Source organism: Pseudophryne corroboree, chromosome 11 (genome assembly GCF_028390025.1).
Source record: "Pseudophryne corroboree isolate aPseCor3 chromosome 11, aPseCor3.hap2, whole genome shotgun sequence".
NCBI lineage: Eukaryota > Metazoa > Chordata > Amphibia > Anura > Myobatrachidae > Pseudophryne > Pseudophryne corroboree.
Window position 1 is genome coordinate 69,350,883 of NC_086454.1, and position 27,234 is coordinate 69,378,116.

A 27,234-nucleotide genomic window follows, 5' to 3' on the forward strand; every position below is an offset into this window, starting at 1 on the left:
CACAACTTTCTATTTATACTCTAAATTTCCACCGGTTTGAAAAATTGATAAAGCAATAGTTATAAGAATATCAAAAACTGTTACCAAATAGCATATCTTAGATATATCATTTTTCTTTGTGAAGCTCCAGGTCATCATGTGGTGCTGTGGCTTAGTTGGTTAAAGCGTCTGTCTAGTAAACAGGAGATCCTGAGTTCAAATCTCAGCAGCGCCTTTCATTTATTTTCATCAACTCAGAACATAGTTTGTTGATAATTCATCACAAAAAGACATGTAAATGCTTCAGCAGCCTTTACCCTTTCTCACATGTTCAGTAATATGTACCACATTTCTAGATACAGTCCAAATCAGAAAACACAAAAAAATGCAATATTCCCCTTTTTTAATATCAGTTATTTTGTAGAAGTAAATTGATGCCAAGGTAACTAGAAAAGAATTCCAGAAATTGCCAATCATCATGTCTGAGCAATCTCCAGGAACAATATGGTGTCCAGTCAGAGGAAATGTTTAAACAAAAGTCAGTAACAATGTGAGTTTCTCAAGATAAATTGATAGACAATTTAGTCATCAGAGTTTAGGGAGCAATAGAAAATAATGGATTATTTGTTACTTAACATAAACAATATTGTGTTAGGAAAGCAATTCCAGAAATAAATCTTTCCATTTATCGAGCAAGCTTCCAGATAAAATGTTAACAATAATTCTATCATTGAGATCTCATGTTTTCATTTCACGATTACTTTTTAACTGTATGAGTACCAACAATAGACTGACTTTAATTTCCCAGGGATGACTACATTAATAAGAACGCCATAATATCTATTACAATAAAGCATATTAACAAGTGACTTGAACAAACATTGTAAGAATGTAGGGCCTGTATATACAAAATAAAGGAGAAAAAAGCATTATATAACTTACTGTAAGTTTCCAACTGTTTAAAGAATTAATAAAATACTAGTTTCAAAAAAATATATAAAAATAATAAAAAATATTATACTTTAGACATATAATTTGTCATTATATGTAAGGCAGTGCAAGTGGTGCTGTGGCTTAGTTGGTTAAAGTGCCTGTCTAGTAAACAGGAGATCCTGAGTTCATATCTCAGCAGTACCTTTGCTTGATACCTTTTTATCACACCAGTATGTAGTTTTTTGTTGATGCATAACAAAATAAGATGTGTAAAACCTTTATCTGCTTTCACTTTGGCACATTTGGTCACCAATGTAAAAAAGTTTAAAGATGCCATCCATGTCAGAAGACGACAAACAACAAAACTTCACCCTATTTCAACATAAGTTAATTTGTAGAAATATGCCTATGTTAAGGTAAATAGATGAATTTTTACAAAATAGCCTTCATCATATTGGGTAAACTGCAAAATTAATTTAGAGTACATTAAAAAGAGAATAACACAGAAAGTGTTAAAATGTCTGTAAAAAAGTAAGTTTCCCAAGGTACAGTAATTTGAGAGTCAGTTTAGTCATCATAGCTAGAGAATCATTGACATTTAACCCATATTTAATTCCATAACATCCTTAAAATTGTGTTAGGAAAATACTTCTTGATGAAAAGCTAAACTTCTCTTGAAAAAGCATCAATAAAGAATGCTAACCATAATTCTGACTTTTTAAAACAGAGTTCTTAATTTTACTACATGTTTTTGTTTTCTGAATATCAAAAATTAATTGACATTTATTCCCATGTAGCATTACTTACAGAGAAATCAATAAAAGTGCTAAAAAAAATTAGAAAATTACTTTGACAAGATATTTTAAGAATGAAGGTGCTGTAAATCATGAATGAAAAGAGAGAACACAACTTTCTATTTATACTCTAAATTTCCACCGGTTTGAAAAATTGATAAAGCAATAGTTATAAGAATATCAAAAATTGTTACCAAATAGCATATCTTAGATATATCATTTTTCTTTGTGAAGCTCCAGGTCATCATGTGGTGCTGTGGCTTAGTTGGTTAAAGCGCCTGTCTAGTAAACAGGAGATCCTGAGTTCAAATCTCAGCAGCGCCTTTCATTTATTTTCATCAACTCAGAACATAGTTTGTTGATAATTCATCACAAAAAGACATGTGAATGCTTCAGCAGCCTTTACCCTTTCTCACATGTTCAGTAATATGTACCACATTTCTAGATACAGTCCAAATCAGAAAACACAAAAAAATGCAATATTCCCCTTTTTTAATATCAGTTATTTTGTAGAAGTAAATTGATGCCAAGGTAACTAGAAAAGAATTCCAGAAATTGCCAATCATCATGTCTGAGCAATCTCCAGGAACAATATGGTGTCCAGTCAGAGGAAATGTTTAAACAAAAGTCAGTAACAATGTGAGTTTCTCAAGATAAATTGATAGACAATTTAGTCATCAGAGTTTAGGGAGCAATAGAAAATAATGGATTATTTGTTACTTAACATAAACAATATTGTGTTAGGAAAGCAATTCCAGAAATAAATCTTTCCATTTATCGAGCAAGCTTACAGATAAAATGTTAACAATAATTCTATCATTGAGATCTCATGTTTTCATTTCACGATTACTTTTTAACTGTATGAGTACCAACAATAGACTGACTTTAATTTCCCAGGGATGACTACATTAATAAGAACGCCATAATATCTATTACAATAAAGCATATTAACAAGTGACTTGAACAAACATTGTAAGAATGTAGGGCCTGTATATACAAAATAAAGGAGAAAAAAGCATTATATAACTTACTGTAAGTTTCCAACTGTTTAAAGAATTAATAAAATACTAGTTTCAAAAATATATATAAAAATAATAAAAAATATTATACTTTAGACATATAATTTGTCATTATATGTAAGGCAGTGCAAGTGGTGCTGTGGCTTAGTTGGTTAAAGTGCCTGTCTAGTAAACAGGAGATCCTGAGTTCATATCTCAGCAGTACCTTTGCTTGATACCTTTTTATCACACCAGTATGTAGTTTTTTGTTGATGCATAACAAAATAAGATGTGTAAAACCTTTATCTGCTTTCACTTTGGCACATTTGGTCACCAATGTAAAAAAGTTTAAAGATGCCATCCATGTCAGAAGACGACAAACAACAAAACTTCACCCTATTTCAACATAAGTTAATTTGTAGAAATATGCCTATGTTAAGGTAAATAGATGAATTTTTACAAAATAGCCTTCATCATATTGGGTAAACTGCAAAATGAATTTAGAGTACATTAAAAAGAGAATAACACAGAAAGTGTTAAAATGTCTGTAAAAAAGTAAGTTTCCCAAGGTACAGTAATTTGAGAGTCAGTTTAGTCATCATAGCTAGAGAATCATTGACATTTAACCCATATTTAATTCCATAACATCCTTAAAATTGTGTTAGGAAAATACTTCTTGATGAAAAGCTAAACTTCTCTTGAAAAAGCATCAATAAAGAATGCTAACCATAATTCTGACTTTTTAAAACAGAGTTCTTAATTTTACTACATGTTTTTGTTTTCTGAATATCAAAAATTAATTGACATTTATTCCCATGTAGCATTACTTACAGAGAAATCAATAAAAGTGCTAAAAAAAATTAGAAAATTACTTTGACAAGATATTTTAAGAATGAAGGTGCTGTAAATCATGAATGAAAAGAGAGAACACAACTTTCTATTTATACTCTAAATTTCCACCGGTTTGAAAAATTGATAAAGCAATAGTTATAAGAATATCAAAAATTGTTACCAAATAGCATATCTTAGATATATCATTTTTCTTTGTGAAGCTCCAGGTCATCATGTGGTGCTGTGGCTTAGTTGGTTAAAGCGCCTGTCTAGTAAACAGGAGATCCTGAGTTCAAATCTCAGCAGCGCCTTTCATTTATTTTCATCAACTCAGAACATAGTTTGTTGATAATTCATCACAAATAGACATGTGAATGCTTCAGCAGCCTTTACCCTTTCTCACATGTTCAGTAATATGTACCACATTTCTAGATACAGTCCAAATCAGAAAACACAAAAAAATGCAATATTCCCCTTTTTTAATATCAGTTATTTTGTAGAAGTAAATTGATGCCAAGGTAACTAGAAAAGAATTCCAGAAATTGCCAATCATCATGTCTGAGCAATCTCCAGGAACAATATGGTGTCCAGTCAGAGGAAATGTTTAAACAAAAGTCAGTAACAATGTGAGTTTCTCAAGATAAATTGATAGACAATTTAGTCATCAGAGTTTAGGGAGCAATAGAAAATAATGGATTATTTGTTACTTAACATAAACAATATTGTGTTAGGAAAGCAATTCCAGAAATAAATCTTTCCATTTATCGAGCAAGCTTCCAGATAAAATGTTAACAATAATTATATCATTGAGATCTCATGTTTTCATTTCACGATTACTTTTTAACTGTATGAGTACCAACAATAGACTGACTTTAATTTCCCAGGGATGACTACATTAATAAGAACGCCATAATATCTATTACAATAAAGCATATTAACAAGTGACTTGAACAAACATTGTAAGAATGTAGGGCCTGTATATACAAAATAAAGGAGAAAAAAGCATTATATAACTTACTGTAAGTTTCCAACTGTTTAAAGAATTAATAAAATACTAGTTTCAAAAAAATATATAAAAATAATAAAAAATATTATACTTTAGACATATAATTTGTCATTATATGTAAGGCAGTGCAAGTGGTGCTGTGGCTTAGTTGGTTAAAGTGCCTGTCTAGTAAACAGGAGATCCTGAGTTCATATCTCAGCAGTACCTTTGCTTGATACCTTTTTATCACACCAGTATGTAGTTTTTTGTTGATGCATAACAAAATAAGATGTGTAAAACCTTTATCTGCTTTCACTTTGGCACATTTGGTCACCAATGTAAAAAAGTTTAAAGATGCCATCCATGTCAGAAGACGACAAACAACAAAACTTCACCCTATTTCAACATAAGTTAATTTGTAGAAATATGCCTATGTTAAGGTAAATAGATGAATTTTTACAAAATAGCCTTCATCATATTGGGTAAACTGCAAAATGAATTTAGAGTACATTAAAAAGAGAATAACACAGAAAGTGTTAAAATGTCTGTAAAAAAGTAAGTTTCCCAAGGTACAGTAATTTGAGAGTCAGTTTAGTCATCATAGCTAGAGAATCATTGACATTTAACCCATATTTAATTCCATAACATCCTTAAAATTGTGTTAGGAAAATACTTCTTGATGAAAAGCTAAACTTCTCTTGAAAAAGCATCAATAAAGAATGCTAACCATAATTCTGACTTTTTAAAACAGAGTTCTTAATTTTACTACATGTTTTTGTTTTCTGAATATCAAAAATTAATTGACATTTATTCCCATGTAGCATTACTTACAGAGAAATCAATAAAAGTGCTAAAAAAAATTAGAAAATTACTTTGACAAGATATTTTAAGAATGAAGGTGCTGTAAATCATGAATGAAAAGAGAGAACACAACTTTCTATTTATACTCTAAATTTCCACCGGTTTGAAAAATTGATAAAGCAATAGTTATAAGAATATCAAAAATTGTTACCAAATAGCATATCTTAGATATATCATTTTTCTTTGTGAAGCTCCAGGTCATCATGTGGTGCTGTGGCTTAGTTGGTTAAAGCGCCTGTCTAGTAAACAGGAGATCCTGAGTTCAAATCTCAGCAGCGCCTTTCATTTATTTTCATCAACTCAGAACATAGTTTGTTGATAATTCATCACAAATAGACATGTGAATGCTTCAGCAGCCTTTACCCTTTCTCACATGTTCAGTAATATGTACCACATTTCTAGATACAGTCCAAATCAGAAAACACAAAAAAATGCAATATTCCCCTTTTTTAATATCAGTTATTTTGTAGAAGTAAATTGATGCCAAGGTAACTAGAAAAGAATTCCAGAAATTGCCAATCATCATGTCTGAGCAATCTCCAGGAACAATATGGTGTCCAGTCAGAGGAAATGTTTAAACAAAAGTCAGTAACAATGTGAGTTTCTCAAGATAAATTGATAGACAATTTAGTCATCAGAGTTTAGGGAGCAATAGAAAATAATGGATTATTTGTTACTTAACATAAACAATATTGTGTTAGGAAAGCAATTCCAGAAATAAATCTTTCCATTTATCGAGCAAGCTTCCAGATAAAATGTTAACAATAATTCTATCATTGAGATCTCATGTTTTCATTTCACGATTACTTTTTAACTGTATGAGTACCAACAATAGACTGACTTTAATTTCCCAGGGATGACTACATTAATAAGAACGCCATAATATCTATTACAATAAAGCATATTAACAAGTGACTTGAACAAACATTGTAAGAATGTAGGGCCTGTATATACAAAATAAAGGAGAAAAAAGCATTATATAACTTACTGTAAGTTTCCAACTGTTTAAAGAATTAATAAAATACTAGTTTCAAAAAAATATATAAAAATAATAAAAAATATTATACTTTAGACATATAATTTGTCATTATATGTAAGGCAGTGCAAGTGGTGCTGTGGCTTAGTTGGTTAAAGTGCCTGTCTAGTAAACAGGAGATCCTGAGTTCATATCTCAGCAGTACCTTTGCTTGATACCTTTTTATCACACCAGTATGTAGTTTTTTGTTGATGCATAACAAAATAAGATGTGTAAAACCTTTATCTGCTTTCACTTTGGCACATTTGGTCACCAATGTAAAAAAGTTTAAAGATGCCATCCATGTCAGAAGACGACAAACAACAAAACTTCACCCTATTTCAACATAAGTTAATTTGTAGAAATATGCCTATGTTAAGGTAAATAGATGAATTTTTACAAAATAGCCTTCATCATATTGGGTAAACTGCAAAATGAATTTAGAGTACATTAAAAAGAGAATAACACAGAAAGTGTTAAAATGTCTGTAAAAAAGTAAGTTTCCCAAGGTACAGTAATTTGAGAGTCAGTTTAGTCATCATAGCTAGAGAATCATTGACATTTAACCCATATTTAATTCCATAACATCCTTAAAATTGTGTTAGGAAAATACTTCTTGATGAAAAGCTAAACTTCTCTTGAAAAAGCATCAATAAAGAATGCTAACCATAATTCTGACTTTTTAAAACAGAGTTCTTAATTTTACTACATGTTTTTGTTTTCTGAATATCAAAAATTAATTGACATTTATTCCCATGTAGCATTACTTACAGAGAAATCAATAAAAGTGCTAAAAAAAATTAGAAAATTACTTTGACAAGATATTTTAAGAATGAAGGTGCTGTAAATCATGAATGAAAAGAGAGAACACAACTTTCTATTTATACTCTAAATTTCCACCGGTTTGAAAAATTGGTAAAGCAATAGTTATAAGAATATCAAAAATTGTTACCAAATAGCATATCTTAGATATATCATTTTTCTTTGTGAAGCTCCAGGTCATCATGTGGTGCTGTGGCTTAGTTGGTTAAAGCGCCTGTCTAGTAAACAGGAGATCCTGAGTTCAAATCTCAGCAGCGCCTTTCATTTATTTTCATCAACTCAGAACATAGTTTGTTGATAATTCATCACAAAAAGACATGTGAATGCTTCAGCAGCCTTTACCCTTTCTCACATGTTCAGTAATATGTACCACATTTCTAGATACAGTCCAAATCAGAAAACACAAAAAAATGCAATATTCCCCTTTTTTAATATCAGTTATTTTGTAGAAGTAAATTGATGCCAAGGTAACTAGAAAAGAATTCCAGAAATTGCCAATCATCATGTCTGAGCAATCTCCAGGAACAATATGGTGTCCAGTCAGAGGAAATGTTTAAACAAAAGTCAGTAACAATGTGAGTTTCTCAAGATAAATTGATAGACAATTTAGTCATCAGAGTTTAGGGAGCAATAGAAAATAATGGATTATTTGTTACTTAACATAAACAATATTGTGTTAGGAAAGCAATTCCAGAAATAAATCTTTCCATTTATCGAGCAAGCTTCCAGATAAAATGTTAACAATAATTCTATCATTGAGATCTCATGTTTTCATTTCACGATTACTTTTTAACTGTATGAGTACCAACAATAGACTGACTTTAATTTCCCAGGGATGACTACATTAATAAGAACGCCATAATATCTATTACAATAAAGCATATTAACAAGTGACTTGAACAAACATTGTAAGAATGTAGGGCCTGTATATACAAAATAAAGGAGAAAAAAGCATTATATAACTTACTGTAAGTTTCCAACTGTTTAAAGAATTAATAAAATACTAGTTTCAAAAAAATATATAAAAATAATAAAAAATATTATACTTTAGACATATAATTTGTCATTATATGTAAGACAGTGCAAGTGGTGCTGTGGCTTAGTTGGTTAAAGTGCCTGTCTAGTAAACAGGAGATCCTGAGTTCATATCTCAGCAGTACCTTTGCTTGATACCTTTTTATCACACCAGTATGTAGTTTTTTGTTGATGCATAACAAAATAAGATGTGTAAAACCTTTATCTGCTTTCACTTTGGCACATTTGGTCACCAATGTAAAAAAGTTTAAAGATGCCATCCATGTCAGAAGACGACAAACAACAAAACTTCACCCTATTTCAACATAAGTTAATTTGTAGAAATATGCCTATGTTAAGGTAAATAGATGAATTTTTACAAAATAGCCTTCATCATATTGGGTAAACTGCAAAATTAATTTAGAGTACATTAAAAAGAGAATAACACAGAAAGTGTTAAAATGTCTGTAAAAAAGTAAGTTTCCCAAGGTACAGTAATTTGAGAGTCAGTTTAGTCATCATAGCTAGAGAATCATTGACATTTTTACCCATATTTAATTCCATAACATCCTTAAAATTGTGTTAGGAAAATACTTCTTGATGAAAAGCTAAACTTCTCTTGAAAAAGCATCAATAAAGAATGCTAACCATAATTCTGACTTTTTAAAACAGAGTTCTTAATTTTACTACATGTTTTTGTTTTCTGAATATCAAAAATTAATTGACATTTATTCCCATGTAGCATTACTTACAGAGAAATCAATAAAAGTGCTAAAAAAAATTAGAAAATTACTTTGACAAGATATTTTAAGAATGAAGGTGCTGTAAATCATGAATGAAAAGAGAGAACACAACTTTCTATTTATACTCTAAATTTCCACCGGTTTGAAAAATTGGTAAAGCAATAGTTATAAGAATATCAAAAATTGTTACCAAATAGCATATCTTAGATATATCATTTTTCTTTGTGAAGCTCCAGGTCATCATGTGGTGCTGTGGCTTAGTTGGTTAAAGCGCCTGTCTAGTAAACAGGAGATCCTGAGTTCAAATCTCAGCAGCGCCTTTCATTTATTTTCATCAACTCAGAACATAGTTTGTTGATAATTCATCACAAAAAGACATGTGAATGCTTCAGCAGCCTTTACCCTTTCTCACATGTTCAGTAATATGTACCACATTTCTAGATACAGTCCAAATCAGAAAACACAAAAAAATGCAATATTCCCCTTTTTTAATATCAGTTATTTTGTAGAAGTAAATTGATGCCAAGGTAACTAGAAAAGAATTCCAGAAATTGTCAATCATCATGTCTGAGCAATCTCCAGGAACAATATGGTGTCCAGTCAGAGGAAATGTTTAAACAAAAGTCAGTAACAATGTGAGTTTCTCAAGATAAATTGATAGACAATTTAGTCATCAGAGTTTAGGGAGCAATAGAAAATAATGGATTATTTGTTACTTAACATAAACAATATTGTGTTAGGAAAGCAATTCCAGAAATAAATCTTTCCATTTATCGAGCAAGCTTCCAGATAAAATGTTAACAATAATTCTATCATTGAGATCTCATGTTTTCATTTCACGATTACTTTTTAACTGTATGAGTACCAACAATAGACTGACTTTAATTTCCCAGGGATGACTACATTAATAAGAACGCCATAATATCTATTACAATAAAGCATATTAACAAGTGACTTGAACAAACATTGTAAGAATGTAGGGCCTGTATATACAAAATAAAGGAGAAAAAAGCATTATATAACTTACTGTAAGTTTCCAACTGTTTAAAGAATTAATAAAATACTAGTTTCAAAAATATATATAAAAATAATAAAAAATATTATACTTTAGACATATAATTTGTCATTATATGTAAGGCAGTGCAAGTGGTGCTGTGGCTTAGTTGGTTAAAGTGCCTGTCTAGTAAACAGGAGATCCTGAGTTCATATCTCAGCAGTACCTTTGCTTGATACCTTTTTATCACACCAGTATGTAGTTTTTTGTTGATGCATAACAAAATAAGATGTGTAAAACCTTTATCTGCTTTCACTTTGGCACATTTGGTCACCAATGTAAAAAAGTTTAAAGATGCCATCCATGTCAGAAGACGACAAACAACAAAACTTCACCCTATTTCAACATAAGTTAATTTGTAGAAATATGCCTATGTTAAGGTAAATAGATGAATTTTTACAAAATAGCCTTCATCATATTGGGTAAACTGCAAAATGAATTTAGAGTACATTAAAAAGAGAATAACACAGAAAGTGTTAAAATGTCTGTAAAAAAGTAAGTTTCCCAAGGTACAGTAATTTGAGAGTCAGTTTAGTCATCATAGCTAGAGAATCATTGACATTTAACCCATATTTAATTCCATAACATCCTTAAAATTGTGTTAGGAAAATACTTCTTGATGAAAAGCTAAACTTCTCTTGAAAAAGCATCAATAAAGAATGCTAACCATAATTCTGACTTTTTAAAACAGAGTTCTTAATTTTACTACATGTTTTTGTTTTCTGAATATCAAAAATTAATTGACATTTATTCCCATGTAGCATTACTTACAGAGAAATCAATAAAAGTGCTAAAAAAAATTAGAAAATTACTTTGACAAGATATTTTAAGAATGAAGGTGCTGTAAATCATGAATGAAAAGAGAGAACACAACTTTCTATTTATACTCTAAATTTCCACCGGTTTGAAAAATTGATAAAGCAATAGTTATAAGAATATCAAAAATTGTTACCAAATAGCATATCTTAGATATATCATTTTTCTTTGTGAAGCTCCAGGTCATCATGTGGTGCTGTGGCTTAGTTGGTTAAAGCGCCTGTCTAGTAAACAGGAGATCCTGAGTTCAAATCTCAGCAGCGCCTTTCATTTATTTTCATCAACTCAGAACATAGTTTGTTGATAATTCATCACAAAAAGACATGTGAATGCTTCAGCAGCCTTTACCCTTTCTCACATGTTCAGTAATATGTACCACATTTCTAGATACAGTCCAAATCAGAAAACACAAAAAAATGCAATATTCCCCTTTTTTAATATCAGTTATTTTGTAGAAGTAAATTGATGCCAAGGTAACTAGAAAAGAATTCCAGAAATTGCCAATCATCATGTCTGAGCAATCTCCAGGAACAATATGGTGTCCAGTCAGAGGAAATGTTTAAACAAAAGTCAGTAACAATGTGAGTTTCTCAAGATAAATTGATAGACAATTTAGTCATCAGAGTTTAGGGAGCAATAGAAAATAATGGATTATTTGTTACTTAACATAAACAATATTGTGTTAGGAAAGCAATTCCAGAAATAAATCTTTCCATTTATCGAGCAAGCTTCCAGATAAAATGTTAACAATAATTCTATCATTGAGATCTCATGTTTTCATTTCACGATTACTTTTTAACTGTATGAGTACCAACAATAGACTGACTTTAATTTCCCAGGGATGACTACATTAATAAGAACGCCATAATATCTATTACAATAAAGCATATTAACAAGTGACTTGAACAAACATTGTAAGAATGTAGGGCCTGTATATACAAAATAAAGGAGAAAAAAGCATTATATAACTTACTGTAAGTTTCCAACTGTTTAAAGAATTAATAAAATACTAGTTTCAAAAAAATATATAAAAATAATAAAAAATATTATACTTTAGACATATAATTTGTCATTATATGTAAGACAGTGCAAGTGGTGCTGTGGCTTAGTTGGTTAAAGTGCCTGTCTAGTAAACAGGAGATCCTGAGTTCATATCTCAGCAGTACCTTTGCTTGATACCTTTTTATCACACCAGTATGTAGTTTTTTGTTGATGCATAACAAAATAAGATGTGTAAAACCTTTATCTGCTTTCACTTTGGCACATTTGGTCACCAATGTAAAAAAGTTTAAAGATGCCATCCATGTCAGAAGACGACAAACAACAAAACTTCACCCTATTTCAACATAAGTTAATTTGTAGAAATATGCCTATGTTAAGGTAAATAGATGAATTTTTACAAAATAGCCTTCATCATATTGGGTAAACTGCAAAATTAATTTAGAGTACATTAAAAAGAGAATAACACAGAAAGTGTTAAAATGTCTGTAAAAAAGTAAGTTTCCCAAGGTACAGTAATTTGAGAGTCAGTTTAGTCATCATAGCTAGAGAATCATTGACATTTTTACCCATATTTAATTCCATAACATCCTTAAAATTGTGTTAGGAAAATACTTCTTGATGAAAAGCTAAACTTCTCTTGAAAAAGCATCAATAAAGAATGCTAACCATAATTCTGACTTTTTAAAACAGAGTTCTTAATTTTACTACATGTTTTTGTTTTCTGAATATCAAAAATTAATTGACATTTATTCCCATGTAGCATTACTTACAGAGAAATCAATAAAAGTGCTAAAAAAAATTAGAAAATTACTTTGACAAGATATTTTAAGAATGAAGGTGCTGTAAATCATGAATGAAAAGAGAGAACACAACTTTCTATTTATACTCTAAATTTCCACTGGTTTGAAAAATTGGTAAAGCAATAGTTATAAGAATATCAAAAATTGTTACCAAATAGCATATCTTAGATATATCATTTTTCTTTGTGAAGCTCCAGGTCATCATGTGGTGCTGTGGCTTAGTTGGTTAAAGCGCCTGTCTAGTAAACAGGAGATCCTGAGTTCAAATCTCAGCAGCGCCTTTCATTTATTTTCATCAACTCAGAACATAGTTTGTTGATAATTCATCACAAAAAGACATGTGAATGCTTCAGCAGCCTTTACCCTTTCTCACATGTTCAGTAATATGTACCACATTTCTAGATACAGTCCAAATCAGAAAACACAAAAAAATGCAATATTCCCCTTTTTTAATATCAGTTATTTTGTAGAAGTAAATTGATGCCAAGGTAACTAGAAAATAATTCCAGAAATTGTCAATCATCATGTCTGAGCAATCTCCAGGAACAATATGGTGTCCAGTCAGAGGAAATGTTTAAACAAAAGTCAGTAACAATGTGAGTTTCTCAAGATTAATTGATAGACAATTTAGTCATCAGAGTTTAGGGAGCAATAGAAAATTATGGATTATTTGTTACTTAACATAAACAATATTGTGTTAGGAAAGCAATTCCAGAAATAAATCTTTCCATTTATCGAGCAAGCTTCCAGATAAAATGTTAACAATAATTCTATCATTGAGATCTCATGTTTTCATTTCACGATTACTTTTTAACTGTATGAGTACCAACAATAGACTGACTTTAATTTCCCAGGGATGACTACATTAATAAGAACGCCATAATATCTATTACAATAAAGCATATTAACAAGTGACTTGAACAAACATTGTAAGAATGTAGGGCCTGTATATACAAAATAAAGGAGAAAAAAGCATTATATAACTTACTGTAAGTTTCCAACTGTTTAAAGGATTAATAAAATACTAGTTTCAAAAAAATATATAAAAATAATAAAAAATATTATACTTTAGACATATAATTTGTCATTATATGTAAGGCAGTGCAAGTGGTGCTGTGGCTTAGTTGGTTAAAGTGCCTGTCTAGTAAACAGGAGATCCTGAGTTCATATCTCAGCAGTACCTTTGCTTGATACCTTTTTATCACACCAGTATGTAGTTTTTTGTTGATGCATAACAAAATAAGATGTGTAAAACCTTTATCTGCTTTCACTTTGGCACATTTGGTCACCAATGTAAAAAAGTTTAAAGATGCCATCCATGTCAGAAGACGACAAACAACAAAACTTCACCCTATTTCAACATAAGTTAATTTGTAGAAATATGCCTATGTTAAGGTAAATAGATGAATTTTTACAAAATAGCCTTCATCATATTGGGTAAACTGCAAAATTAATTTAGAGTACATTAAAAAGAGAATAACACAGAAAGTGTTAAAATGTCTGTAAAAAAGTAAGTTTCCCAAGGTACAGTAATTTTAGAGTCAGTTTAGTCATCATAGCTAGAGAATCATTGACATTTAACCCATATTTAATTCCATAACATCCTTAAAATTGTGTTAGGAAAATACTTCTTGATGAAAAGCTAAACTTCTCTTGAAAAAGCATCAATAAAGAATGCTAACCATAATTCTGACTTTTTAAAACAGAGTTCTTAATTTTACTACATGTTTTTGTTTTCTGAATATCAAAAATTAATTGACATTTATTCCCATGTAGCATTACTTACAGAGAAATCAATAAAAGTGCTAAAAAAAATTAGAAAATTACTTTGACAAGATATTTTAAGAATGAAGGTGCTGTAAATCATGAATGAAAAGAGAGAACACAACTTTCTATTTATACTCTAAATTTCCACCGGTTTGAAAAATTGATAAAGCAATAGTTATAAGAATATCAAAAATTGTTACCAAATAGCATATCTTAGATATATCATTTTTCTTTGTGAAGCGCCAGGTCATCATGTGGTGCTGTGGCTTAGTTGGTTAAAGCGCCTGTCTAGTAAACAGGAGATCCTGAGTTCAAATCTCAGCAGCGCCTTTCATTTATTTTCATCAACTCAGAACATAGTTTGTTGATAATTCATCACAAAAAGACATGTAAATGCTTCAGCAGCCTTTACCCTTTCTCACATGTTCAGTAATATGTACCACATTTCTAGATACAGTCCAAATCAGAAAACACAAAAAAATGCAATATTCCCCTTTTTTAATATCAGTTATTTTGTAGAAGTAAATTGATGCCAAGGTAACTAGAAAAGAATTCCAGAAATTGCCAATCATCATGTCTGAGCAATCTCCAGGAACAATATGGTGTCCAGTCAGAGGAAATGTTTAAACAAAAGTCAGTAACAATGTGAGTTTCTCAAGATAAATTGATAGACAATTTAGTCATCAGAGTTTAGGGAGCAATAGAAAACAATGGATTATTTGTTACTTAACATAAACAATATTGTGTTAGGAAAGCAATTCCAGAAATAAATCTTTCCATTTATCGAGCAAGCTTCCAGATAAAATGTTAACAATAATTCTATCATTGAGATCTCATGTTTTCATTTCACGATTACTTTTTAACTGTATGAGTACCAACAATAGACTGACTTTAATTTCCCAGGGATGACTACATTAATAAGAACGCCATAATATCTATTACAATAAAGCATATTAACAAGTGACTTGAACAAACATTGTAAGAATGTAGGGCCTGTATATACAAAATAAAGGAGAAAAAAGCATTATATAACTTACTGTAAGTTTCCAACTGTTTAAAGAATTAATAAAATACTAGTTTCAAAAAAATATATAAAAATAATAAAAAATATTATACTTTAGACATATAATTTGTCATTATATGTAAGGCAGTGCAAGTGGTGCTGTGGCTTAGTTGGTTAAAGTGCCTGTCTAGTAAACAGGAGATCCTGAGTTCATATCTCAGCAGTACCTTTGCTTGATACCTTTTTATCACACCAGTATGTAGTTTTTTGTTGATGCATAACAAAATAAGATGTGTAAAACCTTTATCTGCTTTCACTTTGGCACATTTGGTCACCAATGTAAAAAAGTTTAAAGATGCCATCCATGTCAGAAGACGACAAACAACAAAACTTCACCCTATTTCAACATAAGTTAATTTGTAGAAATATGCCTATGTTAAGGTAAATAGATGAATTTTTACAAAATAGCCTTCATCATATTGGGTAAACTGCAAAATTAATTTAGAGTACATTAAAAAGAGAATAACACAGAAAGTGTTAAAATGTCTGTAAAAAAGTAAGTTTCCCAAGGTACAGTAATTTGAGAGTCAGTTTAGTCATCATAGCTAGAGAATCATTGACATTTAACCCATATTTAATTCCATAACATCCTTAAAATTGTGTTAGGAAAATACTTCTTGATGAAAAGCTAAACTTCTCTTGAAAAAGCATCAATAAAGAATGCTAACCATAATTCTGACTTTTTAAAACAGAGTTCTTAATTTTACTACATGTTTTTGTTTTCTGAATATCAAAAATTAATTGACATTTATTCCCATGTAGCATTACTTACAGAGAAATCAATAAAAGTGCTAAAAAAAATTAGAAAATTACTTTGACAAGATATTTTAAGAATGAAGGTGCTGTAAATCATGAATGAAAAGAGAGAACACAACTTTCTATTTATACTCTAAATTTCCACCGGTTTGAAAAATTGGTAAAGCAATAGTTATAAGAATATCAAAAATTGTTACCAAATAGCATATCTTAGATATATCATTTTTCTTTGTGAAGCTCCAGGTCATCATGTGGTGCTGTGGCTTAGTTGGTTAAAGCGCCTGTCTAGTAAACAGGAGATCCTGAGTTCAAATCTCAGCAGCGCCTTTCATTTATTTTCATCAACTCAGAACATAGTTTGTTGATAATTCATCACAAAAAGACATGTGAATGCTTCAGCAGCCTTTACCCTTTCTCACATGTTCAGTAATATGTACCACATTTCTAGATACAGTCCAAATCAGAAAACACAAAAAAATGCAATATTCCCCTTTTTTAATATCAGTTATTTTGTAGAAGTAAATTGATGCCAAGGTAACTAGAAAAGAATTCCAGAAATTGTCAATCATCATGTCTGAGCAATCTCCAGGAACAATATGGTGTCCAGTCAGAGGAAATGTTTAAACAAAAGTCAGTAACAATGTGAGTTTCTCAAGATAAATTGATAGACAATTTAGTCATCAGAGTTTAGGGAGCAATAGAAAATAATGGATTATTTGTTACTTAACATAAACAATATTGTGTTAGGAAAGCAATTCCAGAAATAAATCTTTCCATTTATCGAGCAAGCTTCCAGATAAAATGTTAACAATAATTCTATCATTGAGATCTCATGTTTTCATTTCACGATTACTTTTTAACTGTATGAGTACCAACAATAGACTGACTTTAATTTCCCAGGGATGACTACATTAATAAGAACGCCATAATATCTATTACAATAAAGCATATTAACAAGTGACTTGAACAAACATTGTAAGAATGTAGGGCCTGTATATACAAAATAAAGGAGAAAAAAGCATTATATAACTTACTGTAAGTTTCCAACTGTTTAAAGAATTAATAAAATACTAGTTTCAAAAAAATATATAAAAATAATAAAAAATATTATACTTTAGACATATAATTTGTCATTATATGTAAGGCAGTGCAAGTGGTGCTGTGGCTTAGTTGGTTAAAGTGCCTGTCTAGTAAACAGGAGATCCTGAGTTCATATCTCAGCAGTACCTTTGCTTGATACCTTTTTATCACACCAGTATGTAGTTTTTTGTTGATGCATAACAAAATAAGATGTGTAAAACCTTTATCTGCTTTCACTTTGGCACATTTGGTCACCAATGTAAAAAAGTTTAAAGATGCCATCCATGTCAGAAGACGACAAACAACAAAACTTCACCCTATTTCAACATAAGTTAATTTGTAGAAATATGCCTATGTTAAGGTAAATAGATGAATTTTTACAAAATAGCCTTCATCATATTGGGTAAACTGCAAAATGAATTTAGAGTACATTAAAAAGAGAATAACACAGAAAGTGTTAAAATGTCTGTAAAAAAGTAAGTTTCCCAAGGTACAGTAATTTGAGAGTCAGTTTAGTCATCATAGCTAGAGAATCATTGACATTTAACCCATATTTAATTCCATAACATCCTTAAAATTGTGTTAGGAAAATACTTCTTGATGAAAAGCTAAACTTCTCTTGAAAAAGCATCAATAAAGAATGCTAACCATAATTCTGACTTTTTAAAACAGAGTTCTTAATTTTACTACATGTTTTTGTTTTCTGAATATCAAAAATTAATTGACATTTATTCCCATGTAGCATTACTTACAGAGAAATCAATAAAAGTGCTAAAAAAAATTAGAAAATTACTTTGACAAGATATTTTAAGAATGAAGGTGCTGTAAATCATGAATGAAAAGAGAGAACACAACTTTCTATTTATACTCTAAATTTCCACCGGTTTGAAAAATTGATAAAGCAATAGTTATAAGAATATCAAAAATTGTTACCAAATAGCATATCTTAGATATATCATTTTTCTTTGTGAAGCTCCAGGTCATCATGTGGTGCTGTGGCTTAGTTGGTTAAAGCGCCTGTCTAGTAAACAGGAGATCCTGAGTTCAAATCTCAGCAGCGCCTTTCATTTATTTTCATCAACTCAGAACATAGTTTGTTGATAATTCATCACAAAAAGACATGTGAATGCTTCAGCAGCCTTTACCCTTTCTCACATGTTCAGTAATATGTACCACATTTCTAGATACAGTCCAAATCAGAAAACACAAAAAAATGCAATATTCCCCTTTTTTAATATCAGTTATTTTGTAGAAGTAAATTGATGCCAAGGTAACTAGAAAAGAATTCCAGAAATTGCCAATCATCATGTCTGAGCAATCTCCAGGAACAATATGGTGTCCAGTCAGAGGAAATGTTTAAACAAAAGTCAGTAACAATGTGAGTTTCTCAAGATAAATTGATAGACAATTTAGTCATCAGAGTTTAGGGAGCAATAGAAAATAATGGATTATTTGTTACTTAACATAAACAATATTGTGTTAGGAAAGCAATTCCAGAAATAAATCTTTCCATTTATCGAGCAAGCTTCCAGATAAAATGTTAACAATAATTCTATCATTGAGATCTCATGTTTTCATTTCACGATTACTTTTTAACTGTATGAGTACCAACAATAGACTGACTTTAATTTCCCAGGGATGACTACATTAATAAGAACGCCATAATATCTATTACAATAAAGCATATTAACAAGTGACTTGAACAAACATTGTAAGAATGTAGGGCCTGTATATACAAAATAAAGGAGAAAAAAGCATTATATAACTTACTGTAAGTTTCCAACTGTTTAAAGAATTAATAAAATACTAGTTTCAAAAAAATATATAAAAATAATAAAAAATATTATACTTTAGACATATAATTTGTCATTATATGTAAGACAGTGCAAGTGGTGCTGTGGCTTAGTTGGTTAAAGTGCCTGTCTAGTAAACAGGAGATCCTGAGTTCATATCTCAGCAGTACCTTTGCTTGATACCTTTTTATCACACCAGTATGTAGTTTTTTGTTGATGCATAACAAAATAAGATGTGTAAAACCTTTATCTGCTTTCACTTTGGCACATTTGGTCACCAATGTAAAAAAGTTTAAAGATGCCATCCATGTCAGAAGACGACAAACAACAAAACTTCACCCTATTTCAACATAAGTTAATTTGTAGAAATATGCCTATGTTAAGGTAAATAGATGAATTTTTACAAAATAGCCTTCATCATATTGGGTAAACTGCAAAATTAATTTAGAGTACATTAAAAAGAGAATAACACAGAAAGTGTTAAAATGTCTGTAAAAAAGTAAGTTTCCCAAGGTACAGTAATTTGAGAGTCAGTTTAGTCATCATAGCTAGAGAATCATTGACATTTTTACCCATATTTAATTCCATAACATCCTTAAAATTGTGTTAGGAAAATACTTCTTGATGAAAAGCTAAACTTCTCTTGAAAAAGCATCAATAAAGAATGCTAACCATAATTCTGACTTTTTAAAACAGAGTTCTTAATTTTACTACATGTTTTTGTTTTCTGAATATCAAAAATTAATTGACATTTATTCCCATGTAGCATTACTTACAGAGAAATCAATAAAAGTGCTAAAAAAAATTAGAAAATTACTTTGACAAGATATTTTAAGAATGAAGGTGCTGTAAATCATGAATGAAAAGAGAGAACACAACTTTCTATTTATACTCTAAATTTCCACCGGTTTGAAAAATTGGTAAAGCAATAGTTATAAGAATATCAAAAATTGTTACCAAATAGCATATCTTAGATATATCATTTTTCTTTGTGAAGCTCCAGGTCATCATGTGGTGCTGTGGCTTAGTTGGTTAAAGCGCCTGTCTAGTAAACAGGAGATCCTGAGTTCAAATCTCAGCAGCGCCTTTCATTTATTTTCATCAACTCAGAACATAGTTTGTTGATAATTCATCACAAAAAGACATGTGAATGCTTCAGCAGCCTTTACCCTTTCTCACATGTTCAGTAATATGTACCACATTTCTAGATACAGTCCAAATCAGAAAACACAAAAAAATGCAATATTCCCCTTTTTTAATATCAGTTATTTTGTAGAAGTAAATTGATGCCAAGGTAACTAGAAAAGAATTCCAGAAATTGTCAATCATCATGTCTGAGCAATCTCCAGGAACAATATGGTGTCCAGTCAGAGGAAATGTTTAAACAAAAGTCAGTAACAATGTGAGTTTCTCAAGATAAATTGATAGACAATTTAGTCATCAGAGTTTAGGGAGCAATAGAAAATAATGGATTATTTGTTACTTAACATAAACAATATTGTGTTAGGAAAGCAATTCCAGAAATAAATCTTTCCATTTATCGAGCAAGCTTCCAGATAAAATGTTAACAATAATTCTATCATTGAGATCTCATGTTTTCATTTCACGATTACTTTTTAACTGTATGAGTACCAACAATAGACTGACTTTAATTTCCCAGGGATGACTACATTAATAAGAACGCCATAATATCTATTACAATAAAGCATATTAACAAGTGACTTGAACAAACATTGTAAGAATGTAGGGCCTGTATATACAAAATAAAGGAGAAAAAAGCATTATATAACTTACTGTAAGTTTCCAACTGTTTAAAGAATTAATAAAATACTAGTTTCAAAAATATATATAAAAATAATAAAAAATATTATACTTTAGACATATAATTTGTCATTATATGTAAGGCAGTGCAAGTGGTGCTGTGGCTTAGTTGGTTAAAGTGCCTGTCTAGTAAACAGGAGATCCTGAGTTCATATCTCAGCAGTACCTTTGCTTGATACCTTTTTATCACACCAGTATGTAGTTTTTTGTTGATGCATAACAAAATAAGATGTGTAAAACCTTTATCTGCTTTCACTTTGGCACATTTGGTCACCAATGTAAAAAAGTTTAAAGATGCCATCCATGTCAGAAGACGACAAACAACAAAACTTCACCCTATTTCAACATAAGTTAATTTGTAGAAATATGCCTATGTTAAGGTAAATAGATGAATTTTTACAAAATAGCCTTCATCATATTGGGTAAACTGCAAAATGAATTTAGAGTACATTAAAAAGAGAATAACACAGAAAGTGTTAAAATGTCTGTAAAAAAGTAAGTTTCCCAAGGTACAGTAATTTGAGAGTCAGTTTAGTCATCATAGCTAGAGAATCATTGACATTTAACCCATATTTAATTCCATAACATCCTTAAAATTGTGTTAGGAAAATACTTCTTGATGAAAAGCTAAACTTCTCTTGAAAAAGCATCAATAAAGAATGCTAACCATAATTCTGACTTTTTAAAACAGAGTTCTTAATTTTACTACATGTTTTTGTTTTCTGAATATCAAAAATTAATTGACATTTATTCCCATGTAGCATTACTTACAGAGAAATCAATAAAAGTGCTAAAAAAAATTAGAAAATTACTTTGACAAGATATTTTAAGAATGAAGGTGCTGTAAATCATGAATGAAAAGAGAGAACACAACTTTCTATTTATACTCTAAATTTCCACCGGTTTGAAAAATTGATAAAGCAATAGTTATAAGAATATCAAAAATTGTTACCAAATAGCATATCTTAGATATATCATTTTTCTTTGTGAAGCTCCAGGTCATCATGTGGTGCTGTGGCTTAGTTGGTTAAAGCGCCTGTCTAGTAAACAGGAGATCCTGAGTTCAAATCTCAGCAGCGCCTTTCATTTATTTTCATCAACTCAGAACATAGTTTGTTGATAATTCATCACAAAAAGACATGTGAATGCTTCAGCAGCCTTTACCCTTTCTCACATGTTCAGTAATATGTACCACATTTCTAGATACAGTCCAAATCAGAAAACACAAAAAAATGCAATATTCCCCTTTTTTAATATCAGTTATTTTGTAGAAGTAAATTGATGCCAAGGTAACTAGAAAAGAATTCCAGAAATTGCCAATCATCATGTCTGAGCAATCTCCAGGAACAATATGGTGTCCAGTCAGAGGAAATGTTTAAACAAAAGTCAGTAACAATGTGAGTTTCTCAAGATAAATTGATAGACAATTTAGTCATCAGAGTTTAGGGAGCAATAGAAAATAATGGATTATTTGTTACTTAACATAAACAATATTGTGTTAGGAAAGCAATTCCAGAAATAAATCTTTCCATTTATCGAGCAAGCTTCCAGATAAAATGTTAACAATAATTCTATCATTGAGATCTCATGTTTTCATTTCACGATTACTTTTTAACTGTATGAGTACCAACAATAGACTGACTTTAATTTCCCAGGGATGACTACATTAATAAGAACGCCATAATATCTATTACAATAAAGCATATTAACAAGTGACTTGAACAAACATTGTAAGAATGTAGGGCCTGTATATACAAAATAAAGGAGAAAAAAGCATTATATAACTTACTGTAAGTTTCCAACTGTTTAAAGAATTAATAAAATACTAGTTTCAAAAAAATATATAAAAATAATAAAAAATATTATACTTTAGACATATAATTTGTCATTATATGTAAGACAGTGCAAGTGGTGCTGTGGCTTAGTTGGTTAAAGTGCCTGTCTAGTAAACAGGAGATCCTGAGTTCATATCTCAGCAGTACCTTTGCTTGATACCTTTTTATCACACCAGTATGTAGTTTTTTGTTGATGCATAACAAAATAAGATGTGTAAAACCTTTATCTGCTTTCACTTTGGCACATTTGGTCACCAATGTAAAAAAGTTTAAAGATGCCATCCATGTCAGAAGACGACAAACAACAAAACTTCACCCTATTTCAACATAAGTTAATTTGTAGAAATATGCCTATGTTAAGGTAAATAGATGAATTTTTACAAAATAGCCTTCATCATATTGGGTAAACTGCAAAATTAATTTAGAGTACATTAAAAAGAGAATAACACAGAAAGTGTTAAAATGTCTGTAAAAAAGTAAGTTTCCCAAGGTACAGTAATTTGAGAGTCAGTTTAGTCATCATAGCTAGAGAATCATTGACATTTTTACCCATATTTAATTCCATAACATCCTTAAAATTGTGTTAGGAAAATACTTCTTGATGAAAAGCTAAACTTCTCTTGAAAAAGCATCAATAAAGAATGCTAACCATAATTCTGACTTTTTAAAACAGAGTTCTTAATTTTACTACATGTTTTTGTTTTCTGAATATCAAAAATTAATTGACATTTATTCCCATGTAGCATTACTTACAGAGAAATCAATAAAAGTGCTAAAAAAAATTAGAAAATTACTTTGACAAGATATTTTAAGAATGAAGGTGCTGTAAATCATGAATGAAAAGAGAGAACACAACTTTCTATTTATACTCTAAATTTCCACTGGTTTGAAAAATTGGTAAAGCAATAGTTATAAGAATATCAAAAATTGTTACCAAATAGCATATCTTAGATATATCATTTTTCTTTGTGAAGCTCCAGGTCATCATGTGGTGCTGTGGCTTAGTTGGTTAAAGCGCCTGTCTAGTAAACAGGAGATCCTGAGTTCAAATCTCAGCAGCGCCTTTCATTTATTTTCATCAACTCAGAACATAGTTTGTTGATAATTCATCACAAAAAGACATGTGAATGCTTCAGCAGCCTTTACCCTTTCTCACATGTTCAGTAATATGTACCACATTTCTAGATACAGTCCAAATCAGAAAACACAAAAAAATGCAATATTCCCCTTTTTTAATATCAGTTATTTTGTAGAAGTAAATTGATGCCAAGGTAACTAGAAAATAATTCCAGAAATTGTCAATCATCATGTCTGAGCAATCTCCAGGAACAATATGGTGTCCAGTCAGAGGAAATGTTTAAACAAAAGTCAGTAACAATGTGAGTTTCTCAAGATTAATTGATAGACAATTTAGTCATCAGAGTTTAGGGAGCAATAGAAAATTATGGATTATTTGTTACTTAACATAAACAATATTGTGTTAGGAAAGCAATTCCAGAAATAAATCTTTCCATTTATCGAGCAAGCTTCCAGATAAAATGTTAACAATAATTCTATCATTGAGATCTCATGTTTTCATTTCACGATTACTTTTTAACTGTATGAGTACCAACAATAGACTGACTTTAATTTCCCAGGGATGACTACATTAATAAGAACGCCATAATATCTATTACAATAAAGCATATTAACAAGTGACTTGAACAAACATTGTAAGAATGTAGGGCCTGTATATACAAAATAAAGGAGAAAAAAGCATTATATAACTTACTGTAAGTTTCCAACTGTTTAAAGGATTAATAAAATACTAGTTTCAAAAAAATATATAAAAATAATAAAAAATATTATACTTTAGACATATAATTTGTCATTATATGTAAGGCAGTGCAAGTGGTGCTGTGGCTTAGTTGGTTAAAGTGCCTGTCTAGTAAACAGGAGATCCTGAGTTCATATCTCAGCAGTACCTTTGCTTGATACCTTTTTATCACACCAGTATGTAGTTTTTTGTTGATGCATAACAAAATAAGATGTGTAAAACCTTTATCTGCTTTCACTTTGGCACATTTGGTCACCAATGTAAAAAAGTTTAAAGATGCCATCCATGTCAGAAGACGACAAACAACAAAACTTCACCCTATTTCAACATAAGTTAATTTGTAGAAATATGCCTATGTTAAGGTAAATAGATGAATTTTTACAAAATAGCCTTCATCATATTGGGTAAACTGCAAAATTAATTTAGAGTACATTAAAAAGAGAATAACACAGAAAGTGTTAAAATGTCTGTAAAAAAGTAAGTTTCCCAAGGTACAGTAATTTTAGAGTCAGTTTAGTCATCATAGCTAGAGAATCATTGACATTTAACCCATATTTAATTCCATAACATCCTTAAAATTGTGTTAGGAAAATACTTCTTGATGAAAAGCTAAACTTCTCTTGAAAAAGCATCAATAAAGAATGCTAACCATAATTCTGACTTTTTAAAACAGAGTTCTTAATTTTACTACATGTTTTTGTTTTCTGAATATCAAAAATTAATTGACATTTATTCCCATGTAGCATTACTTACAGAGAAATCAATAAAAGTGCTAAAAAAAATTAGAAAATTACTTTGACAAGATATTTTAAGAATGAAGGTGCTGTAAATCATGAATGAAAAGAGAGAACACAACTTTCTATTTATACTCTAAATTTCCACCGGTTTGAAAAATTGATAAAGCAATAGTTATAAGAATATCAAAAATTGTTACCAAATAGCATATCTTAGATATATCATTTTTCTTTGTGAAGCGCCAGGTCATCATGTGGTGCTGTGGCTTAGTTGGTTAAAGCGCCTGTCTAGTAAACAGGAGATCCTGAGTTCAAATCTCAGCAGCGCCTTTCATTTATTTTCATCAACTCAGAACATAGTTTGTTGATAATTCATCACAAAAAGACATGTAAATGCTTCAGCAGCCTTTACCCTTTCTCACATGTTCAGTAATATGTACCACATTTCTAGATACAGTCCAAATCAGAAAACACAAAAAAATGCAATATTCCCCTTTTTTAATATCAGTTATTTTGTAGAAGTAAATTGATGCCAAGGTAACTAGAAAAGAATTCCAGAAATTGCCAATCATCATGTCTGAGCAATCTCCAGGAACAATATGGTGTCCAGTCAGAGGAAATGTTTAAACAAAAGTCAGTAACAATGTGAGTTTCTCAAGATAAATTGATAGACAATTTAGTCATCAGAGTTTAGGGAGCAATAGAAAACAATGGATTATTTGTTACTTAACATAAACAATATTGTGTTAGGAAAGCAATTCCAGAAATAAATCTTTCCATTTATCGAGCAAGCTTCCAGATAAAATGTTAACAATAATTCTATCATTGAGATCTCATGTTTTCATTTCACGATTACTTTTTAACTGTATGAGTACCAACAATAGACTGACTTTAATTTCCCAGGGATGACTACATTAATAAGAACGCCATAATATCTATTACAATAAAGCATATTAACAAGTGACTTGAACAAACATTGTAAGAATGTAGGGCCTGTATATACAAAATAAAGGAGAAAAAAGCATTATATAACTTACTGTAAGTTTCCAACTGTTTAAAGAATTAATAAAATACTAGTTTCAAAAAAATATATAAAAATAATAAAAAATATTATACTTTAGACATATAATTTGTCATTATATGTAAGGCAGTGCAAGTGGTGCTGTGGCTTAGTTGGTTAAAGTGCCTGTCTAGTAAACAGGAGATCCTGAGTTCATATCTCAGCAGTACCTTTGCTTGATACCTTTTTATCACACCAGTATGTAGTTTTTTGTTGATGCATAACAAAATAAGATGTGTAAAACCTTTATCTGCTTTCACTTTGGCACATTTGGTCACCAATGTAAAAAAGTTTAAAGATGCCATCCATGTCAGAAGACGACAAACAACAAAACTTCACCCTATTTCAACATAAGTTAATTTGTAGAAATATGCCTATGTTAAGGTAAATAGATGAATTTTTACAAAATAGCCTTCATCATATTGGGTAAACTGCAAAATTAATTTAGAGTACATTAAAAAGAGAATAACACAGAAAGTGTTAAAATGTCTGTAAAAAAGTAAGTTTCCCAAGGTACAGTAATTTGAGAGTCAGTTTAGTCATCATAGCTAGAGAATCATTGACATTTAACCCATATTTAATTCCATAACATCCTTAAAATTGTGTTAGGAAAATACTTCTTGATGAAAAGCTAAACTTCTCTTGAAAAAGCATCAATAAAGAATGCTAACCATAATTCTGACTTTTTAAAACAGAGTTCTTAATTTTACTACATGTTTTTGTTTTCTGAATATCAAAAATTAATTGACATTTATTCCCATGTAGCATTACTTACAGAGAAATCAATAAAAGTGCTAAAAAAAATTAGAAAATTACTTTGACAAGATATTTTAAGAATGAAGGTGCTGTAAATCATGAATGA

The 27,234-nt window shown here is 30.2% G+C and overlaps 30 non-coding genes across 30 annotated transcripts; all 30 read left to right on the top strand.

Annotated features, from left to right (window-relative positions):
- Positions 1–140: 140 nt before the first annotated feature.
- Positions 141–214, top strand: TRNAT-AGU (transfer RNA threonine (anticodon AGU)). Its single transcript has one exon. It is a non-coding gene; the product is annotated as a tRNA-Thr (tRNA).
- Positions 215–1,042: 828 nt separating this feature from the next.
- Positions 1,043–1,116, top strand: TRNAT-AGU (transfer RNA threonine (anticodon AGU)). The gene has a single exon. It is a non-coding gene; the product is annotated as a tRNA-Thr (tRNA).
- Positions 1,117–1,956: 840 nt separating this feature from the next.
- On the top strand, positions 1,957–2,030 carry TRNAT-AGU (transfer RNA threonine (anticodon AGU)). Its single transcript has one exon. It is a non-coding gene; the product is annotated as a tRNA-Thr (tRNA).
- Positions 2,031–2,858: 828 nt separating this feature from the next.
- TRNAT-AGU (transfer RNA threonine (anticodon AGU)) lies at positions 2,859–2,932 on the top strand. Its single transcript has one exon. It is a non-coding gene; the product is annotated as a tRNA-Thr (tRNA).
- Positions 2,933–3,772: 840 nt separating this feature from the next.
- On the top strand, positions 3,773–3,846 carry TRNAT-AGU (transfer RNA threonine (anticodon AGU)). The gene has a single exon. It is a non-coding gene; the product is annotated as a tRNA-Thr (tRNA).
- Positions 3,847–4,674: 828 nt separating this feature from the next.
- Positions 4,675–4,748, top strand: TRNAT-AGU (transfer RNA threonine (anticodon AGU)). Its single transcript has one exon. It is a non-coding gene; the product is annotated as a tRNA-Thr (tRNA).
- An 840-nt stretch (positions 4,749–5,588) lies between these two features.
- Positions 5,589–5,662, top strand: TRNAT-AGU (transfer RNA threonine (anticodon AGU)). Its single transcript has one exon. It is a non-coding gene; the product is annotated as a tRNA-Thr (tRNA).
- An 828-nt stretch (positions 5,663–6,490) lies between these two features.
- On the top strand, positions 6,491–6,564 carry TRNAT-AGU (transfer RNA threonine (anticodon AGU)). Its single transcript has one exon. It is a non-coding gene; the product is annotated as a tRNA-Thr (tRNA).
- An 840-nt stretch (positions 6,565–7,404) lies between these two features.
- TRNAT-AGU (transfer RNA threonine (anticodon AGU)) lies at positions 7,405–7,478 on the top strand. Its single transcript has one exon. It is a non-coding gene; the product is annotated as a tRNA-Thr (tRNA).
- An 828-nt stretch (positions 7,479–8,306) lies between these two features.
- TRNAT-AGU (transfer RNA threonine (anticodon AGU)) lies at positions 8,307–8,380 on the top strand. The gene has a single exon. It is a non-coding gene; the product is annotated as a tRNA-Thr (tRNA).
- An 841-nt stretch (positions 8,381–9,221) lies between these two features.
- Positions 9,222–9,295, top strand: TRNAT-AGU (transfer RNA threonine (anticodon AGU)). The gene has a single exon. It is a non-coding gene; the product is annotated as a tRNA-Thr (tRNA).
- Positions 9,296–10,123: 828 nt separating this feature from the next.
- On the top strand, positions 10,124–10,197 carry TRNAT-AGU (transfer RNA threonine (anticodon AGU)). The gene has a single exon. It is a non-coding gene; the product is annotated as a tRNA-Thr (tRNA).
- An 840-nt stretch (positions 10,198–11,037) lies between these two features.
- TRNAT-AGU (transfer RNA threonine (anticodon AGU)) lies at positions 11,038–11,111 on the top strand. The gene has a single exon. It is a non-coding gene; the product is annotated as a tRNA-Thr (tRNA).
- An 828-nt stretch (positions 11,112–11,939) lies between these two features.
- TRNAT-AGU (transfer RNA threonine (anticodon AGU)) lies at positions 11,940–12,013 on the top strand. Its single transcript has one exon. It is a non-coding gene; the product is annotated as a tRNA-Thr (tRNA).
- An 841-nt stretch (positions 12,014–12,854) lies between these two features.
- TRNAT-AGU (transfer RNA threonine (anticodon AGU)) lies at positions 12,855–12,928 on the top strand. The gene has a single exon. It is a non-coding gene; the product is annotated as a tRNA-Thr (tRNA).
- An 828-nt stretch (positions 12,929–13,756) lies between these two features.
- TRNAT-AGU (transfer RNA threonine (anticodon AGU)) lies at positions 13,757–13,830 on the top strand. The gene has a single exon. It is a non-coding gene; the product is annotated as a tRNA-Thr (tRNA).
- An 840-nt stretch (positions 13,831–14,670) lies between these two features.
- TRNAT-AGU (transfer RNA threonine (anticodon AGU)) lies at positions 14,671–14,744 on the top strand. Its single transcript has one exon. It is a non-coding gene; the product is annotated as a tRNA-Thr (tRNA).
- An 828-nt stretch (positions 14,745–15,572) lies between these two features.
- On the top strand, positions 15,573–15,646 carry TRNAT-AGU (transfer RNA threonine (anticodon AGU)). The gene has a single exon. It is a non-coding gene; the product is annotated as a tRNA-Thr (tRNA).
- Positions 15,647–16,486: 840 nt separating this feature from the next.
- On the top strand, positions 16,487–16,560 carry TRNAT-AGU (transfer RNA threonine (anticodon AGU)). Its single transcript has one exon. It is a non-coding gene; the product is annotated as a tRNA-Thr (tRNA).
- Positions 16,561–17,388: 828 nt separating this feature from the next.
- On the top strand, positions 17,389–17,462 carry TRNAT-AGU (transfer RNA threonine (anticodon AGU)). The gene has a single exon. It is a non-coding gene; the product is annotated as a tRNA-Thr (tRNA).
- Positions 17,463–18,302: 840 nt separating this feature from the next.
- On the top strand, positions 18,303–18,376 carry TRNAT-AGU (transfer RNA threonine (anticodon AGU)). Its single transcript has one exon. It is a non-coding gene; the product is annotated as a tRNA-Thr (tRNA).
- Positions 18,377–19,204: 828 nt separating this feature from the next.
- TRNAT-AGU (transfer RNA threonine (anticodon AGU)) lies at positions 19,205–19,278 on the top strand. Its single transcript has one exon. It is a non-coding gene; the product is annotated as a tRNA-Thr (tRNA).
- An 841-nt stretch (positions 19,279–20,119) lies between these two features.
- TRNAT-AGU (transfer RNA threonine (anticodon AGU)) lies at positions 20,120–20,193 on the top strand. The gene has a single exon. It is a non-coding gene; the product is annotated as a tRNA-Thr (tRNA).
- Positions 20,194–21,021: 828 nt separating this feature from the next.
- Positions 21,022–21,095, top strand: TRNAT-AGU (transfer RNA threonine (anticodon AGU)). The gene has a single exon. It is a non-coding gene; the product is annotated as a tRNA-Thr (tRNA).
- An 840-nt stretch (positions 21,096–21,935) lies between these two features.
- TRNAT-AGU (transfer RNA threonine (anticodon AGU)) lies at positions 21,936–22,009 on the top strand. The gene has a single exon. It is a non-coding gene; the product is annotated as a tRNA-Thr (tRNA).
- Positions 22,010–22,837: 828 nt separating this feature from the next.
- Positions 22,838–22,911, top strand: TRNAT-AGU (transfer RNA threonine (anticodon AGU)). Its single transcript has one exon. It is a non-coding gene; the product is annotated as a tRNA-Thr (tRNA).
- Positions 22,912–23,752: 841 nt separating this feature from the next.
- On the top strand, positions 23,753–23,826 carry TRNAT-AGU (transfer RNA threonine (anticodon AGU)). The gene has a single exon. It is a non-coding gene; the product is annotated as a tRNA-Thr (tRNA).
- Positions 23,827–24,654: 828 nt separating this feature from the next.
- Positions 24,655–24,728, top strand: TRNAT-AGU (transfer RNA threonine (anticodon AGU)). The gene has a single exon. It is a non-coding gene; the product is annotated as a tRNA-Thr (tRNA).
- An 840-nt stretch (positions 24,729–25,568) lies between these two features.
- TRNAT-AGU (transfer RNA threonine (anticodon AGU)) lies at positions 25,569–25,642 on the top strand. Its single transcript has one exon. It is a non-coding gene; the product is annotated as a tRNA-Thr (tRNA).
- An 828-nt stretch (positions 25,643–26,470) lies between these two features.
- Positions 26,471–26,544, top strand: TRNAT-AGU (transfer RNA threonine (anticodon AGU)). The gene has a single exon. It is a non-coding gene; the product is annotated as a tRNA-Thr (tRNA).
- The last annotated feature ends 690 nt before the right edge of the window (positions 26,545–27,234 follow it).